This window comes from Heptranchias perlo, chromosome 25 (genome assembly GCF_035084215.1).
Source record: "Heptranchias perlo isolate sHepPer1 chromosome 25, sHepPer1.hap1, whole genome shotgun sequence".
In the NCBI taxonomy this organism is placed as follows: Eukaryota; Metazoa; Chordata; class Chondrichthyes; order Hexanchiformes; family Hexanchidae; genus Heptranchias; species Heptranchias perlo.
The window spans coordinates 12989164-13004441 of NC_090349.1; the positions used below are offsets into that span (position 1 = coordinate 12989164).

At 46.7% G+C, this 15278-nt stretch overlaps 1 long non-coding RNA gene across 1 annotated transcript in view; it reads right to left on the bottom strand.

The window, feature by feature from the left end:
• The window catches only part of LOC137342032 (uncharacterized), a 50768-nt gene that overhangs the window by 12835 nt on the left and 22655 nt on the right, over window positions 1-15278 (bottom strand). Inside the window, exon 2 of the long non-coding RNA XR_010967184.1 lies at window positions 14990-15178. This is a non-coding gene — a long non-coding RNA (uncharacterized lncRNA). The remainder of the gene's footprint in view (window positions 1-14989; window positions 15179-15278) is intronic.

Below are 15278 nucleotides of genomic sequence, written 5' to 3' on the forward strand. Positions count from 1 at the left end.
GGGCCATTTCAGTGCTGAGGCAGGAGCAAAATCCTGATTGGAGAGGTTCAAACATGGAGTTGCGGGAAAGGTGGGCACAGATTTGGGCGACGACAACATGTTCAAGGACTTTGAAGAGGTGAGATTGGAGATGGGGCGGTAGCTTGGAAGGGCAGAGGGGTCAAGGGTAGGGTTTTTGAGAAGGGGGGTGATAGCGATAGTTTTGAAATGGAGGGGGACAGTACCTGAGCAGAGGGAGCCATTTATAATGTCAGTTATCATGGAGGACAGGAAGGGAAGTTGGGTGGTCAGCAGTTTGGTGGGAGTGGGGTCAAGAAAGCAAGATGTGGGTCTCATGGACAAGATGAGCTCGGAGAGGGCACGAGGGGAGATAGAAGAGAAACTAGAGAAAGACGTAACAGCAAAGTAAGCTTGCCAGATTCACCATGCCGGGATAACGTGTTCATTTACCAGGCATTCCCGGCTGCTGGCTTTAGCGAATCTGGCAAGTTTCTCTGCAGGTTGCAACAAGCTATGCATCAGGGCCAAGGAGCAAGTGGCACTTGCATGGGACCAGCACAGTATAAAAGCAGTTAGTCTCCCTTCTATACCAACTGTAATGATCTTCAGTGAAATAAGTTCAGGTCAGAGTCTCAACCCAGTTCCTAGCGTGCGTGAGTCCACAGCACAAAATTGCCCATAATTGGAGCTAATTAGTATTAAGTGGGCAATCTCACCTCCAGATGCCTTGAACAGGGCCAGTTTAGGAAATGGAAATGTTACACGTGCAGTAGTGAGTGCCCTGCTGAGATTGGGGTCAAGGCTCATCGTTGGGGGAGCACAGGGAATTTTACTCTGCATTAAATCCATGTTATGTCTGACCAGGGAGTGCTTGATACTGAAACTGGGCAAAAAAAAAGCACCAGAAAAAAACCTTGTATTTTGGATGCTGCGACGGCCTTTCAGACCTGAACAGGTTAACAGAGCATTGAATATCCAGATTTGTCTCGCTCATTACTAATGATGGGTTTTGAATAATATATCTTTACTGGATCTTAATTAATTTACTGAGGGCTGGCAACATTCCACAACAGCATACCAGTATATGACTGGCCCGATTGTCCTTCCTTCTCCTCAACATCACTGCACTTTACCAGTGGTTCCACCGGCTGGGAGCACTGATTTCAACTTGGCATGCAGTCTATCAATGTTTCAACAATGCTGCCTATCTACTGAGTTGCCTCAATTATCGTTATTAATCTTGGTCATTCTCTAACGCCATTTAGAGACTTCCTGTTGTCTCAATGACTCTTTCTCCCCTCCCCTCTACAAAGGCGCTGCTGACTCATGCTCGGGTACAATTCTATGGACTCCTGCCGACCTGTGACCATTCTCCTTGTTTGAGCCTAGGCAGTGAGGCCTCAATGTTCCTCCACCTCCACCCCTCCTTTGCCCAGGTGTTGGATAGGCACAGTGCACCAATAGTGGGTTGCATCTGTCCAGGCCTCAGAGCACCCAAACTTGGTGGGCAGTATCATTAGCATTCCCTGTGGACCCCTGAGACAGGCCAATCACCTGGCTAGGGTTGCCAACTCTCCAGGATTGTCCTAGAGTCTCCAGGAATTGAAGATTAATCTCCTGGACACTGCTGCGAGTATCCCAGCAGAAAGATATTAGGGGCATTAAAAAAATTGTGTGCTTTTTTCATTTTCTTTGAATACTTTTGTTTATTGGTTATAAAAAAATTGGAGATTGGTCACAAGGCTGTTTGTCTGGTTGGGGTGGTTGAAGGTGAGAGGTCATGTGATGTAACCTCCAAGACTACATCCAACCAGAGTTGGCAACCGTACACCTGGCAGGGCTTCACACCTTGAAACAAGGCAGGAACACAAGGTAAGCTACAGGCCTGAGAAGCCAGCCTCTGGGCCTTCTGGCTACTGTTGGAGAACCCCAGCCTAAAGATCAGTGGTAAGATTGGAAGAGAAAGGTAGCTCTTGGCTTTCTCAGCTTCCCTTGTCTTGCTGCCTCCAATCTGACCTTCTGATCTGAGGGGCACAAGGCCTAACGCCAACTCCTTTAAGCACTCCTGAAAATGGGAATCCTTTCACTGCACGGAGAAGGGAGTGAGGTAGGAGGGCTGGGAATGTCCCCTCTTGCCTAATTTGCATGGCTGCATTGGTCCTGCACCAGTTGTTGCCTAACGCCCAGGGCCACCTATGTGGGGGGGGGGGGGGGGGGGGAGTTCCAGAAATCCCATGGCAACACAACGGTGGAAGAGACCCAACATAACGAGTCTTAATCCCCTTTTCCTCTCCATAGCACCCGGGGACTGAGTATTTCCCAAGTGCTATGGAGAGGAACATTTGGGCCTAAATGTCAGCAAGCTACTTGACTATGCATTCTGTGACTAGCTGGAGGAACCCAGGTGAATATTTCTCTTTCTAACCTATGGGTACTGAGCCCAACTGTGGCATCCCTACCACCGTCATCAGTGAGGTTAGTTCTAGGCACAAGCAGAGTGGATGTTTAGTCAGTGGAAGAAAGTGGTCTTGGTAACAGATCAGTGGGGCTGGGTTCAGCAGTACATTGAGGTTCTATACCTCTGGACTTAGCCTGCACGATGGCCTGTGCCCCTGGGCTGGAATTGGACAGTGTTCCTGCGCCTGGTCACGGCCGGTACTTGGCTATAAATCGTGTGTGAATGGATGAAAGATAAGAACAGGATTGATTATGTAAGTCAAATAGCCTGCTGACAGTCACTGTCTGGAGTCACATACATAGAATTACATAGAATTTACAGCACTGAAACAGGCCACTCAGCCTAACTGGTCTATGCTGGTGTTTATGCTCCACATGAGTCTCCTTCCATCTTACTTCATCTCACCCTATCAATATATCCTTCTATTCCTCTCTCCATGTACTTATCTAGTTTCCCCTTAAATGTATCTATGCTAATCGCCTCAACTACTCCATGTAGTAGCAAGTTCCACATTCTAACCACTCTCTGAGTAAAGAGGTTTCTCCTGAATTCCTTACTGGATTTATTAGTGACTATTTTGCATTTATGGCCCCTAGTTTTGGTCTCTGCCACAAGTGGAAACATCTTCCCTACGTCCACCCATCAAACCCTTTCAAAATCTTAAAGACCTCTATCAGGTCACCCCTCAGTCTTCTGTTTTCTAAAAAGTCCCAGCCGGATCAATCTTTCCTGATAGTCATACCCTCTCAGTTCTGTTATCATCCTTGTAAAGTTTTTTTGCACTTACTCCAATGCTTCTACATCTACATGTACAGAATGGACCCTAGATGAGGCTCCAAAGGATGCTCGCACCTAGGGAACCGTATCCCATGAACCTTCAGAAGAGGAGAGGACAGCAAGGGAGAGATGTGGTAATTCCTGTTTTGACCCCAGCACAGTGTCTAATCGGGAATGTAAACTCGGGTCCCATTCACACTGAGCACTCTGTGAACAAGTGCTCACTGTAGCCAGGGCTGTTTGTGAGGAAGCGGGGACAGGCGTGTTTACTTACCCACGCTGTTTGTTAGAGCTTCCGAAATCTGAGCCAAACAATATGAGCCAAAAAACACTCAGAGGCTGGGAACAGAGGCCATTATTTTACATAAGCCCACAGTCTCCTGCTCTTGAATTTTAATTTCTCTAATAGTGTGGAATGTGATGGCATTCTGACGTTGCTGAATACATTCCCCAGTCATCTTCCATTCACCCGTTCTATTTTCTTCTCATTGAATACTGCTGTTGGTCAACCTTTAGGGCACATATCCCCGGTTTGTATCCCTTTATTACCTTTTTGTTCCAGTTTTCTCCCCTACTCTAGTGAAATTGTCCTGGCACTGTTCCGTGAGCGCCAGGCACGGTATGATGCCTCGCCCAGGGTAAATTTCTGGAGAAATTCAGGAGGGGAGGGAAGAGGACAGCAGTCCTTGGCAGCAGCCCTCCTGCTACCCAACACTGAGCGTTCGCCCGCCAGCCAGCACCCCAGCTGAAATCAACTAACCAGGAATCAAACCTGGGATCTTCCTGATCCCTACTGTCGGAGCACTGAGTTGTGACAAAAACTTACAAAAACTTGGACTGTTCAACCTTGAAAGTAGGCAAATAAGATGGGACCTTATAGAGATTTAGAAGAAGCTAAGTGGAATAGAGAAGGTTCATTCTGAGCAGTATTTCAAATGAAACCATGACGGTAGGACAAAGGGGCATAGGTGCAAACTGGTAAAAGGCAAGTAAGTTCAGGACTGATGTCAGGAAATATTTCCTCACACAAAAAGTGATTAATACCTGGGACTGTCTTGTGGGAAGGGCAATGGAGGCAAAAACTCTGGAGTCATTCGAGAGACAATTGATGGGATGGAGGGAATGACAGGTTTCTATGGAAAGATGAGTTGGATGGGCCAAATGGCCTTCCTCAACTGCACCTGTCTTTGTGATCTGTATGGCTCTGTACTATATATACTTGGCAGTATACTTACCCACCGAGCTGATCGGGGTAATTATGTGGAGTTGTTATTTTGTGATCTGAATGTCGCTGTGTGTTTCCTGCTGGAATGGGGGAGCCCCAAGCTGAATAAGCCATTCGGCTGTGCTCCCCCAATGAGTTTATCCATTTAGTAGCTCACCGATACAGAACAAGAAGGATTCCCTGGTTCAGTCCTTGCACCATGTTGAATTAGCTGAGCTAAGGTAGGGTTGCCACAGTTGGCCTCAGTGGCCCTTGGATTAAGGAGAGGAAAATCAGTTCAGGTTCTTGCACCTGATCCTGGACAGATTGTGGTTTGACTGTGTTGTGCCTGACTCCAACCCCCACCCCACCTCAACACCCTCCTAATCCGGGCGAATAACTTGCTAACTGATGAGGCTCACACATGAACAATGTCTAACTTGGAGGGTGACCACAGCCCAACGTGGAGTCAGAAGAGGGATGGGGAGAAAATTGGCTCCACACCTCGTGCTCTAATCATCCCACAGTCCCCTATTCCAGGATAAAACACAGTGGAACATTCATTATTGGCATAATACTGTGCTGGTGTTACTACATGATCCATTTGTACCTTGAAGTGAATTAGACTTGATTCAATCTGACAGCGCTCAGCCATGCTTACCCAGAATTTGTCTCTGATGATTTCCCACAGGCAGTCACATGATTAAACGAGCGGGTGTTAGTGCGTTGCACAAACACAAGCACAAAAACAGGCTGCATTTCCAAGACGGCTGCTTCTTTTCCCTCTCAGGACGAATTTGAGATTGGTTTAATCCAGGAGCAGAACATCCTGGGTAAACCCAATTGCAGTTTGATTTCCGGATAGGAAAATTCCACTTGCCAGGGAGGGTGGGGGGGAGCGATTTACATTCCAACTTTGGTAAGCAAAAAATAAAGTAACTGGGAAGCAACATCCATGTGATTATCTCTCCCTATTGTTTCAGCCTGGATCTGATTGCCTGTGGCCCATTACAATTCTTCTACTCCTGCTCCTCACTCCAAAACTCCCCCACAGACCCTCATTCATACCAAAGACGTCTCTTTTCTTAAACACATTTCCTTCCCTATTTGATCTCTTTTCCATCAGCAATTTTCTCCCCTCTTCTTCTGTGCTCACCAACACCCGATTTTCTGTTCATTAAAATGAACGCGTGGAAAATGGCAGGTTGGTGGGCGCAGAAGTGGAAAAGCCTGGCCATTGAGTCCGTGCTGGGGTGCAGTGGTACCAGTTTTCGCTGTCGTCTGGAACCTCACCCAAATGGCCGATTGCCATGTGTGACTGTGGACAGTGAGTGTTGGCAGACTAGTTGACCATGGAAGGCAAGTCTTATTCTCTGCTCATAAAGCATCCGCATTTTGCATCAAGGGTCTCTGGATAGTATTAATAAGACTCGTATTGATATGGCGCCGTATCACATTGGAACATCCCAAAGGACTTCATACACTGAACTAGTGACTTGTTATGTAAGAAAAGCAGCAGGCATTCTGCACCACCAATACCTCAGAGACAGCAATGAAAAGAATGACCCGTTAGTCTGATTTTTTTTATATTAATTCTCGGGATATGAGCATCAGTGGCAAGGCCAGCATATATTGCCCAACCCTAGTTGCCCTGAGAAGGTGGTGGTGGTGGGCCCTCCTCTTGAACCACAGTAATCCATGTGGTGAAGGTGCTCCCACAATGCTGTTATGCATGGAACCCCAGGATTTTGATCCAGTGACGATGACGGAACGGACGATATATGTCCAAGTCGGGAAGGTGTGTGACTTGGAAGGGAACTTGGAGGTGATGGTGTTCCCATGCACCTGCTGCCCTCGTCCTTCTAGGCGGTGAAGGTCGAGGGTTTGGGAGGTCCTGCCGAAGAAGCCTTGGCGAGTTGCTGCAGTGCATCATGTGGATAGTACACTAACCAGGATTTCCCACCCCAGCTTAATCTGCACCATAACAACAACAACACAACTTTGTATAGCGCCTTTAATGTAGTAAAATGTCCCAAGGTGCTTTACAGGTGCGTTATCAAACATAAATTTGACACCTTGCCACATAAAGGGGTGATTTTAGAGGGCAATTGCGGGGGCGGTGGGGCTCTGAAAATCGCAGAAATCCTGTTCAGGTTCGGAAGCCGGCTCCAACCCGCCGATTTCTGAGTTTCCCAGGGACCCGGCAATTAAAGCCGCCAGGATGACAGTTGAAGAGCCAAATATACCTCACTGAGGTACTTAAGGCACTTTACCTGTGACAGAAGAAGAGATTAGAAAGATTTTTAACTTACCTGGGCGGCTTGCCCATCGTTTCTGATTCACGCCTAAGGGCCGGATCAGGGAAAAAGAAATTAAATAAAAAACCATGCAAGGAAGTGAAAACACTAAATGAACCTACCTTTGAAACCTGCTCCGATGTCTGATGCCTCCCGCTCCAATGTCCCCCTCTTCACCCTCCCGATGTCGTCCCCCTCTTCACCCTCCCGATGTCCCTCTCTTCACCCTCCCGATGTCCCCCTCTTCACCCTCCCGATGTCCCACCGATGTCCCCCTCTTCACCCTCCCGATGTCCCCCTCTTCACCCTCCCAATGTCCCACCGATGTCCCCCTCTTCACCCTCCCGATGTCCCCCTCTTCACCCTCCCGATGTCCCCCTCTTCACCCTCCCGATGTCCCCCTCTTCACCCTCCCGATGTCCCCCTCTTCACCCTCCCGATGTCCCCTTCACCCTCCTCATGTCCCCTTCTTCACCCTCCCGATGTCCCCCTCTTCACCCTCCCGATGTCCCCCCCCCCGATCTTCCCCTCTCCCCCACCCCCCACCCCCAGTCTTTCAGCCCAGCGCCAAATGACGTCTCGCTCTCTCTCTTTCTCTCCTCCCCCCCACCCCCCCCCCCCCCCATCTCGCGTTCCAGCTCCTTACGGCAGCCAGCCTGTCAATCAGACTAGCTGCCAGGCGCGAAACCCAGAGAGGACGTTAATCACTGTCAATCAACATGCGATCGCGTCGGAAATGGTAAGTCTGGTTCACGCGGGTTTGCTACGCGCACCTTCACCATCCCCCCGCTGCCAACCCGCCACCATGGTAAAATTGAGCCCAAAGAGATATTAGGACAGGTGACCAAAAGCTTGGTCAAAGAGGTAGGATTTAAGGAGCATCTTAAATGAGGAGAGAGAGATAAGGCCTATGCAGCTAAAGACCCAGCTGCCAATGGTGGGGCGATCGTGAATCGAGGATGCGCAAGAGGCCAGAATTGGAGACTGGGCATCTAATCTGGTACTTTTTTGGTCTGTATAGCATGGCACAACAGGTTGAATTGGAGGAGTGCAGAGATCTCGGAGGTAACAGAGATAGGGAGAGATGAGGCCATGGAGGGATTTGAACACAAGGATGCACATAAGTGTGGTGGGGCGGGTTTTGCACCTGCCCTACTGACGCACCACTGACTCTGCAAAGTTTCCAGGATTCCCACCTGGGTTCAGGTTGGGATCTGGCCACAGCTGCAGGAGACAGACGCTTGCAGCACCTTAAAGGAGCAGGCAGCCTGGAAGCCAAAATAAAATATTGCTGGGTTTGATGAAGTGGTAACATTTACTGTTTTGGAATCGATTCATTGTACCTGAATAAACTGACCGTCCTGGGTCTTTAAATTGTTGGTGCTGTTGCACATCTCCTAGCAACTCAACACCAACCAGGGATCGAGCCTGGGCTTTCCTGTCATTTATTGTCTTTTTTGCCCATTTTTATGCCCATTGTCGAGCTTACAGCAACACTATGTTGCTAAACATTATAACTGATTGAACAAAGCATCTTACAATAATGCAATGGAATAATGATTTAATAAAATTATGTAAAAATATTGAAAGAACTTGCATTTATATAGCACCTTTCAAGACCTCAGGACAGTCCAAAAAGCCTTATGTATTTAAAAAATAAGGACTTTATTTCTCCAACCCTTTCCTGAAGGTACTGACTGTAGTTAGGGTACAGTTCCACAGGTGCAGCTACCTTCAATGCCAAGCAAGGGGCATCACAACCAAACCCAATCCTGTCCACACTCAACATTTACATACACACACTTCCAGAAGAGACAGCAATCAGGAGCAGGAACCGTGGACAATTTATCCCTTCTCTAACTCGGGCACTGAGGCCAACTGAGCGTCCCTGCCATTGTCCCAGCTGAGATCAACGAATTCAGCAGAGACGAGGGATTGAATTGGGATATTCTACTGCTCTTTATGGCTCAGCTCCATGTTCATAGAATAACATAGAAATTACAACATCAAAACAGGCCATTTGTCCATGTTGGTGTTTATCCTCCACACGAGCAGTAGTCCTAATCCCAAGTGCCTGTCCTATCCCAGGTCCTTTTAGCCCCCTTTCCTTCAACCACCTACCTAACCTATTCTTAAATGTTGACATGTTCTCTGCTTCAATGACGAACTCCAATAGTGAATTCTATAACTTCACAACTCTCTATGTAAAAAAGTTTATCCTGCTCTCTGTACTAAATCTTTTACTGTTTTCAATCCAATTTGCTGCACTCCCCCTAATTCCATATCCCTTAATCTTCTCCAGTGGCATCCTGAGTGGTACCTTGTCAAAGGCTTTCTGAAAGTCCATGTACACCATATCCACCGCATTTCCCTCTCCCACCATATCTGTCACCTCCTTAAAGAACTCTATCAGATTGGTCAAACATGATTCTCTTTTCTGAAATCAGTATTGGCTGCTTCCAATTATCTCCTCTTCGTCGAGATATTTAGTAATTTTATCTTTAAAGATTCCACAATTTTCCCTGCCACAGATGTTAAGCTAACTGGCCTGTAATTACCCCTTTTTAAAAAATGGGTATTGCATTGGCCACTCTCCAGTCCTCTGGCACACATCCACTCTAAATAAACTCCCGAAATATAATTTCTAGGGCATCCAATTCCCCTCAATTACCTCAGGATTCTTGGATGCATCCCACTAGGTCCCGGCATTTTGTCCTCCTTTAGCTTAACTATTATCCTTTTATTTATTAAAATAACTTTGATTTTGTTTTTAACTAATTCAAGATTTCCCTCCAAACAAAATCCTTCTCTTTTGTAAACTCTTGTTAAGTATCCCTGACAATTCCCGTTTATCTTCCACTAACTCATAATTCTCTCCTTGCCGGGGTCCCACCTCACATTCGGTAGTGCATTTACTAACTGGGGACTGTTTTATTGCAAGGAGATACTATTGTATAGCAAGTTGCCTCACAGAATGGTAAGATAAATGTCTGTGTCCATGACTCCCTGCATGGTGATTCTATTTGTTGTTCCCCGCCCTAGGTTGTTGAAAAGAACACTGCCATAACAAGGACTGTGGATATCTCAATAAAAGAAACCAGCATTTCATATTTTTCTTCCCCCTGCTGCTCCCTCAAGCTATTTGCATTCAGCTGCAGAGAGGCTCGGGAGGTAACCTATTCCCAGACCTCTGTCAACGGCACTTCATACCCAAATCTAGGATGAGTGCAGAGTGACCCACATTAACTTATAGTTGTGTTTCTCTTGCTCCATCTATGTCCCAGTGGAGTTTGGCAACTCTTTGTGCAATGAGGGACATAAACCCATGTCCCACCATTGCACAGTAGAGGATATTGTACACCAACAAATATTGCTTCGAGGGCACTCTATAAACAAGTTCATCTCAAGGACACTATACATATAGGTTTAATTCAAAAGGTGTTCTACAAGCAGGTCCATCTCGAGGGAACCGAGAAAATGTCCATTTCAAGGGCAATCTATAAAACAGGTCTATTTCAAGAGCATTCTACATACAAATCCATCTCAAGTGCATTCTACAAGCAGGTCCCTCTCAAGGGCATTCTACAAGCAGGTCCCTCTCATGGGCATTCTACAAGCAGGTCCATCTCATGGGCATTCTACAAGCAGGTCCCTCTCATGGGCATTCTACAAACAAGTCCATCTCAAGGGCATTCTACAAACAGGTGTATCTCAAGGGCATTCTACAAACAGGCCCATCCTTTACAAGGTAACTTGTGAAAGTGGCCCACGCTAACCGATCAATACGAGACACCAAACAAGGTCCATTTTCCTAAAAGACACTACTTCAGGAGGAGCAGATGGAGAAGCAGAGCATCACTATGGAACCAGTAAGCTCAAAGTCCACCATGAGGTGTATGCCTGATGGATCAGAGGTAACATCAACTGTCACTGAGTCATACACCCAGGAATCAAATCTCTCTTTTGATTCACAGTCTGTGCTACATTAACTGAATTCAGATGGTTAATAAGAACTTAAGAAATAGGAGCAGGATTAGGCTATATGGCCCCTCGAACCTGCTCTGCCATTCAATAAGATCATGGCTGGTCTTCTACCTCAATTCCACTTTCCTGCCATATCCCCATAACCCTTGATTCCCTTAGTGTCTATTGATCTGAATCTTGAATATACTCAACGACTGAGCATCCACAGCCCTCTGGGATAGAGAATTCCAAAGATTCACAACCGTCCGAAAAATTTTTCCTCATCTTGGTCCTAAATGGCCGATCTCTTATCTTGAGACTATGACCCCTAGTTCTAGATTCTCCAGCCAGGGGAAACAGCCTCTCAGCACTACAATTGACCTCAGTGTCCCCGGGTTAGGGAATGGAAAATCAGCCGAGATTCCCATTCCTGACTGCTGTCTAGTGCCCCCTGCTGGATGTGTGTGAACGTCGGTGTGGACAGGATTCGGTTTGGCTGTGATGTGTTCACAGTTGGAACTCTTGCTGACACTCACTGTCAAGGTGCACGCATAAATAATGGGCACTTGGTCAGGGCATCAGAGGCCAACTCAGGGTTGTGGAACCATACCCCAAAAAGAGAGCCAATACCTTCAGGAGGTGGGACAATTAGGACAGGAAGGAAAAAATGTATATCATATACTCTTGACAGATTCATGTAGATGTGCTTAGGAATTGACAGTGCCCCTGGGCTAGGCAGGCCAAAAAATATCTGCCAGAATTCACAATTCCAATTACTGTCCAGTGAGCTCTGATGTAAAAGTGTGTGTGTGTGTGTGTGTGTGTGTGTGTGAGAGAGAGAGAGAGAGTGAGTGTGAGTAAGAACTTCGGGCAAGGACAGGATTAGTTGTGATGCTCGCACAGTAGAATAGTCTGGCGGCACTCACAGCCTAGGCTGACACATGGCCACTTGGATGAGGTGCAGAAGGTTGGCCAGCACTTTTGAAACTGCATCTCAGCTCAAGCCAGAGGAGAAAAATCAGAGGGGTTAAGGCAAGTGTTCATGAAGACTGCACGTGGGGGATTGGCTCATCACACTGTCCTTTCACCTCTGAGCACTGGGTCCAAATCCAGCTTCGGAAGACACCTTTATTAAATCAGCTGGAGTCGTCTGAACCCAGTCCACAGTGGGTGTGGGTCCGCAGCACAAAAACAGTTACAAGTTAGCACAAATTGGCAATCTTACATAATGGAGGAGTGCTGGGATAGGGAAGAGAAATGCCATAATGCTGCTGGAGCTGATGCTGCTCTACTGAGGTGGGATCAGAGTAGAGGGAGCTTTACTTGTCACCTATCCATACTGTACCTGAACGCAGGACTGAAACAGGGGCCTGTGATTTCTCTACGTTCATCTCCCATTTATGGTGGCGTCGTTTCTGAAAATAATCTGAGCATTTAAGAGGGAAGTGGAGACCCGACGACAGCTTGTGGGGTCCACGAAAATTGGTAAAAAGTAAAATATAATGTTGGTGATCAGCAGCCTCGCTGCAACACTGCACTTCAGAAACTCAAGTCTCATCATTCAGCAAACAGGTTGTTGTGGACTTTTGCTCAGCATGTCGAGTAGAATGGAAGTTTGCGGGTTTGCAAACACCCAGGAGGTTGGGAAGTACATTGCCATCCTTGTATTGCACATCATTAATCGGGGAGGGGGGTCTACAAGTCTTCCTCACATGTGTAAAAAAATCCTTGCATTTGTTGGCACCGTCGACAGCACCTCCCAAACGCACAACCACCATCACCTAGAAGGACAGGGGTAGCAGGTGCATGGGAACACCAACACCACCAAGTTCCCCTCCAAGTCACCCATCCTGACTTGGACATATATCGACTGTTCCTTCACCATCACTGAGTCAAAATCCTGGAACTTCCGACCTAACAGTATTGTGGGAGCACCTTCACCACATGGACTGCAGCAGTTAAAGAAGAAGGCTCACCAGCACCTTCTCAAGGGAAACTAGAGATGGGCAATAAATGCCAGCTTTGCCAGCAACGCCCACATCCCCAGAATGAATACATTTATGAACAATTAGCACCATATCACATCATTCAAATGTCTCAAAGTGCTTCTTCTAAGAAATTACCTTTTGGAGTGCATAGTATAATTGCAAGTTGTGATTGTGACCTACGCAACTGCTGAATTAAGCTTAAACTTGTATATTCTACACAGATCAATCTCTGATTTTAAGCTTTCAAAGTACAGTATGAAGCACACTTGTGTCAACCACATGCTGCCTCTGATTATTCCACCAAGCTTAACAGAACCTTATTTTGGTGTGGGAATTATGCTGCGTGGAAGCTTATCATTGGTTGACCCAGTCTCGTGTGGTTTACACTACAGAATTGATGTTTTTCTGAGTTTTTCAGAGCCGCCTGGGACCCGAACACTACCCAAACCCCAATAGGTCCTACTCCCAAATGCGTGACACAGATATAGATATGGCTTTAGGGCTGCTCTGTGGGACGCTGTGATCTGTTTTTAATGAGTGGAATCATCTGCCACTCAGTCCCATGAGTTCTCACCCATCGCTAGTGAAACTCTTTATTTCTTTCATTTGTTTGATTGGGCAATTGTGCCGTTGTTGACATAATGAGGGCTCTTTGTTGCCACCTGCGGAGACAGCTTAGTAACAGGAGAACTTGCTGGCGCTCATGATGTTTCTCTGAACTCCTGTGCTTTGCAGAATTCCAGAGAGAACTGGTTTCTCTCTTCCTGTAGATGCCAGTCACCACTAAACCCCAGAGGGAATCTCCATGAATAACAGTGTGCTGAGCTAGATCAGCCATAATCTAATTGAATGGCGGGACAGGCTCGAAGGGCTGAATGCCCTACTCCTGTACCTATGTTCCTTTCCCGATGGCTGAGCCCTATAGGCCAAAGAGGTCCCAGGTTCATTCCCTGGTCCATTGCTGATTTAGCTGATCTCGGCCAGGACTGGAGAGGGGGAGAAGATCAGCAAACGATCCTGCTCATGATTGCTACACCAGCAGCCTCTATTGCAGCTTCATATTGGATGAGGCTCAGCAATGATCGTCTCCTCAAATACCCTACTGACACTCAACTGTCAAGGCTCACGCATGAAGAATGGTCACTTGGGCGAGGTATCAAAGCCAACTGGTGCTCGTGGAACTGTATCCCTGCAAGGAGTCAATGCCTTCCTTGCCGGGGTAAAATTCTCTGTGGACAAGTGCCTAGTCCCTCTGTCGTCCTATCCCGAGACAGTGAACTAACTATACGGCACAAGTGTGTTGGCTTGAAAGCATTCTACACCATTGCACCACTCTAATAAAGGAACTGTTAATATTAAAAAGGCATATTAAAAGCTACTTCCATGCTCAATGGTAAATGCGGTACACAGTGCAGTATTAAGCCATAGAGACCAGAAAGGACACAGCTGAATTCCTAGACTGAGTTGAGTTAGCTTATTTCCACCGGAGAAGTAATGGGGGCACTCACAGCTCGGGAGGGGGGAGAAAAAAAACATCCAAGTTTCATACTTTTTAAATGATCTTGTTCCACCAATTTTCCTCCTCTTCCCCCCCCCCACCCCCGTCCTCTCCTCTCCTCTCCCGCCTTGAAGGTATTGAATCCTGATGGGAGCACAGATCATAGGCAATGTGTCACCCTCCATGTAGCTACTATTCAGGTGTGAGTCTCGCCAGAGAGTAGCAGACTATTCAATTCCATCGCGGCATAGCCTAACCCTCTCCTCTCTCAACATTCAGATAAGTGTTCTCTCTACCAGGGGTCCCAAGATAGGAATTAGGAGCTGGCTGACATTCCCCTCCTTGACCCAGGGACACTGTTAACCACAGCATTGCTACCAGCACCCGAGCTGAGATCAGCATGTCTCAGGATTGAACCAGGGACATTTTATATGCTCACTCGGGTGTGGTATTGGAGGGCAGACTGCACTCTTGGAACCAATAAGAGTCAGGTGAGAGGGGAGAAAATGGGAATAAAATAAAAGCACACTGTTTGACACAGTTTACCTGAAGTATGGACACTTTGTCCAAAATGAGGGCCGTACCTAGCAGCAAAATTTGGGTTCTAGAGACGGAGTGAAACTGGAAACGATATTTCTTTATATTGTAACAGGGGCAATGCCACACCTGTGACATGTTGGAGAAACTCCAGAGTCACCAAACATCATTTCAATCTGGGTTAATCAAGTGTACAAAGGGCCAGACAATGCCTCAAACATTCACTTTCTTTATCAATGCTTTGTTAATTAAAACTGGCTGTCTTACCAAGTACACAGTTTCAATCCACTTTTGTCTTTTATGATAAATCTGCAATTAGGCCAAAAGGAATTGGAGGGATAATACGTTTCCTTTCTCTTGAGTTTTGTTCCCAATTAATTATTCAGAGCATGGTAAGGTGAGAGGGGCTGCATCTGTTTTCTTTGAAGAGGTCAGAGGAACCTAAAAGTTAGCTGCCTGCGGAAATAAAAGCCAGAACAGCGACACAAACGGGTTAGTAAGCAAGTTATAGCAAAATGTCAAGTTTTGCTACCACCAACTTCTTCGGTTTTCCCTT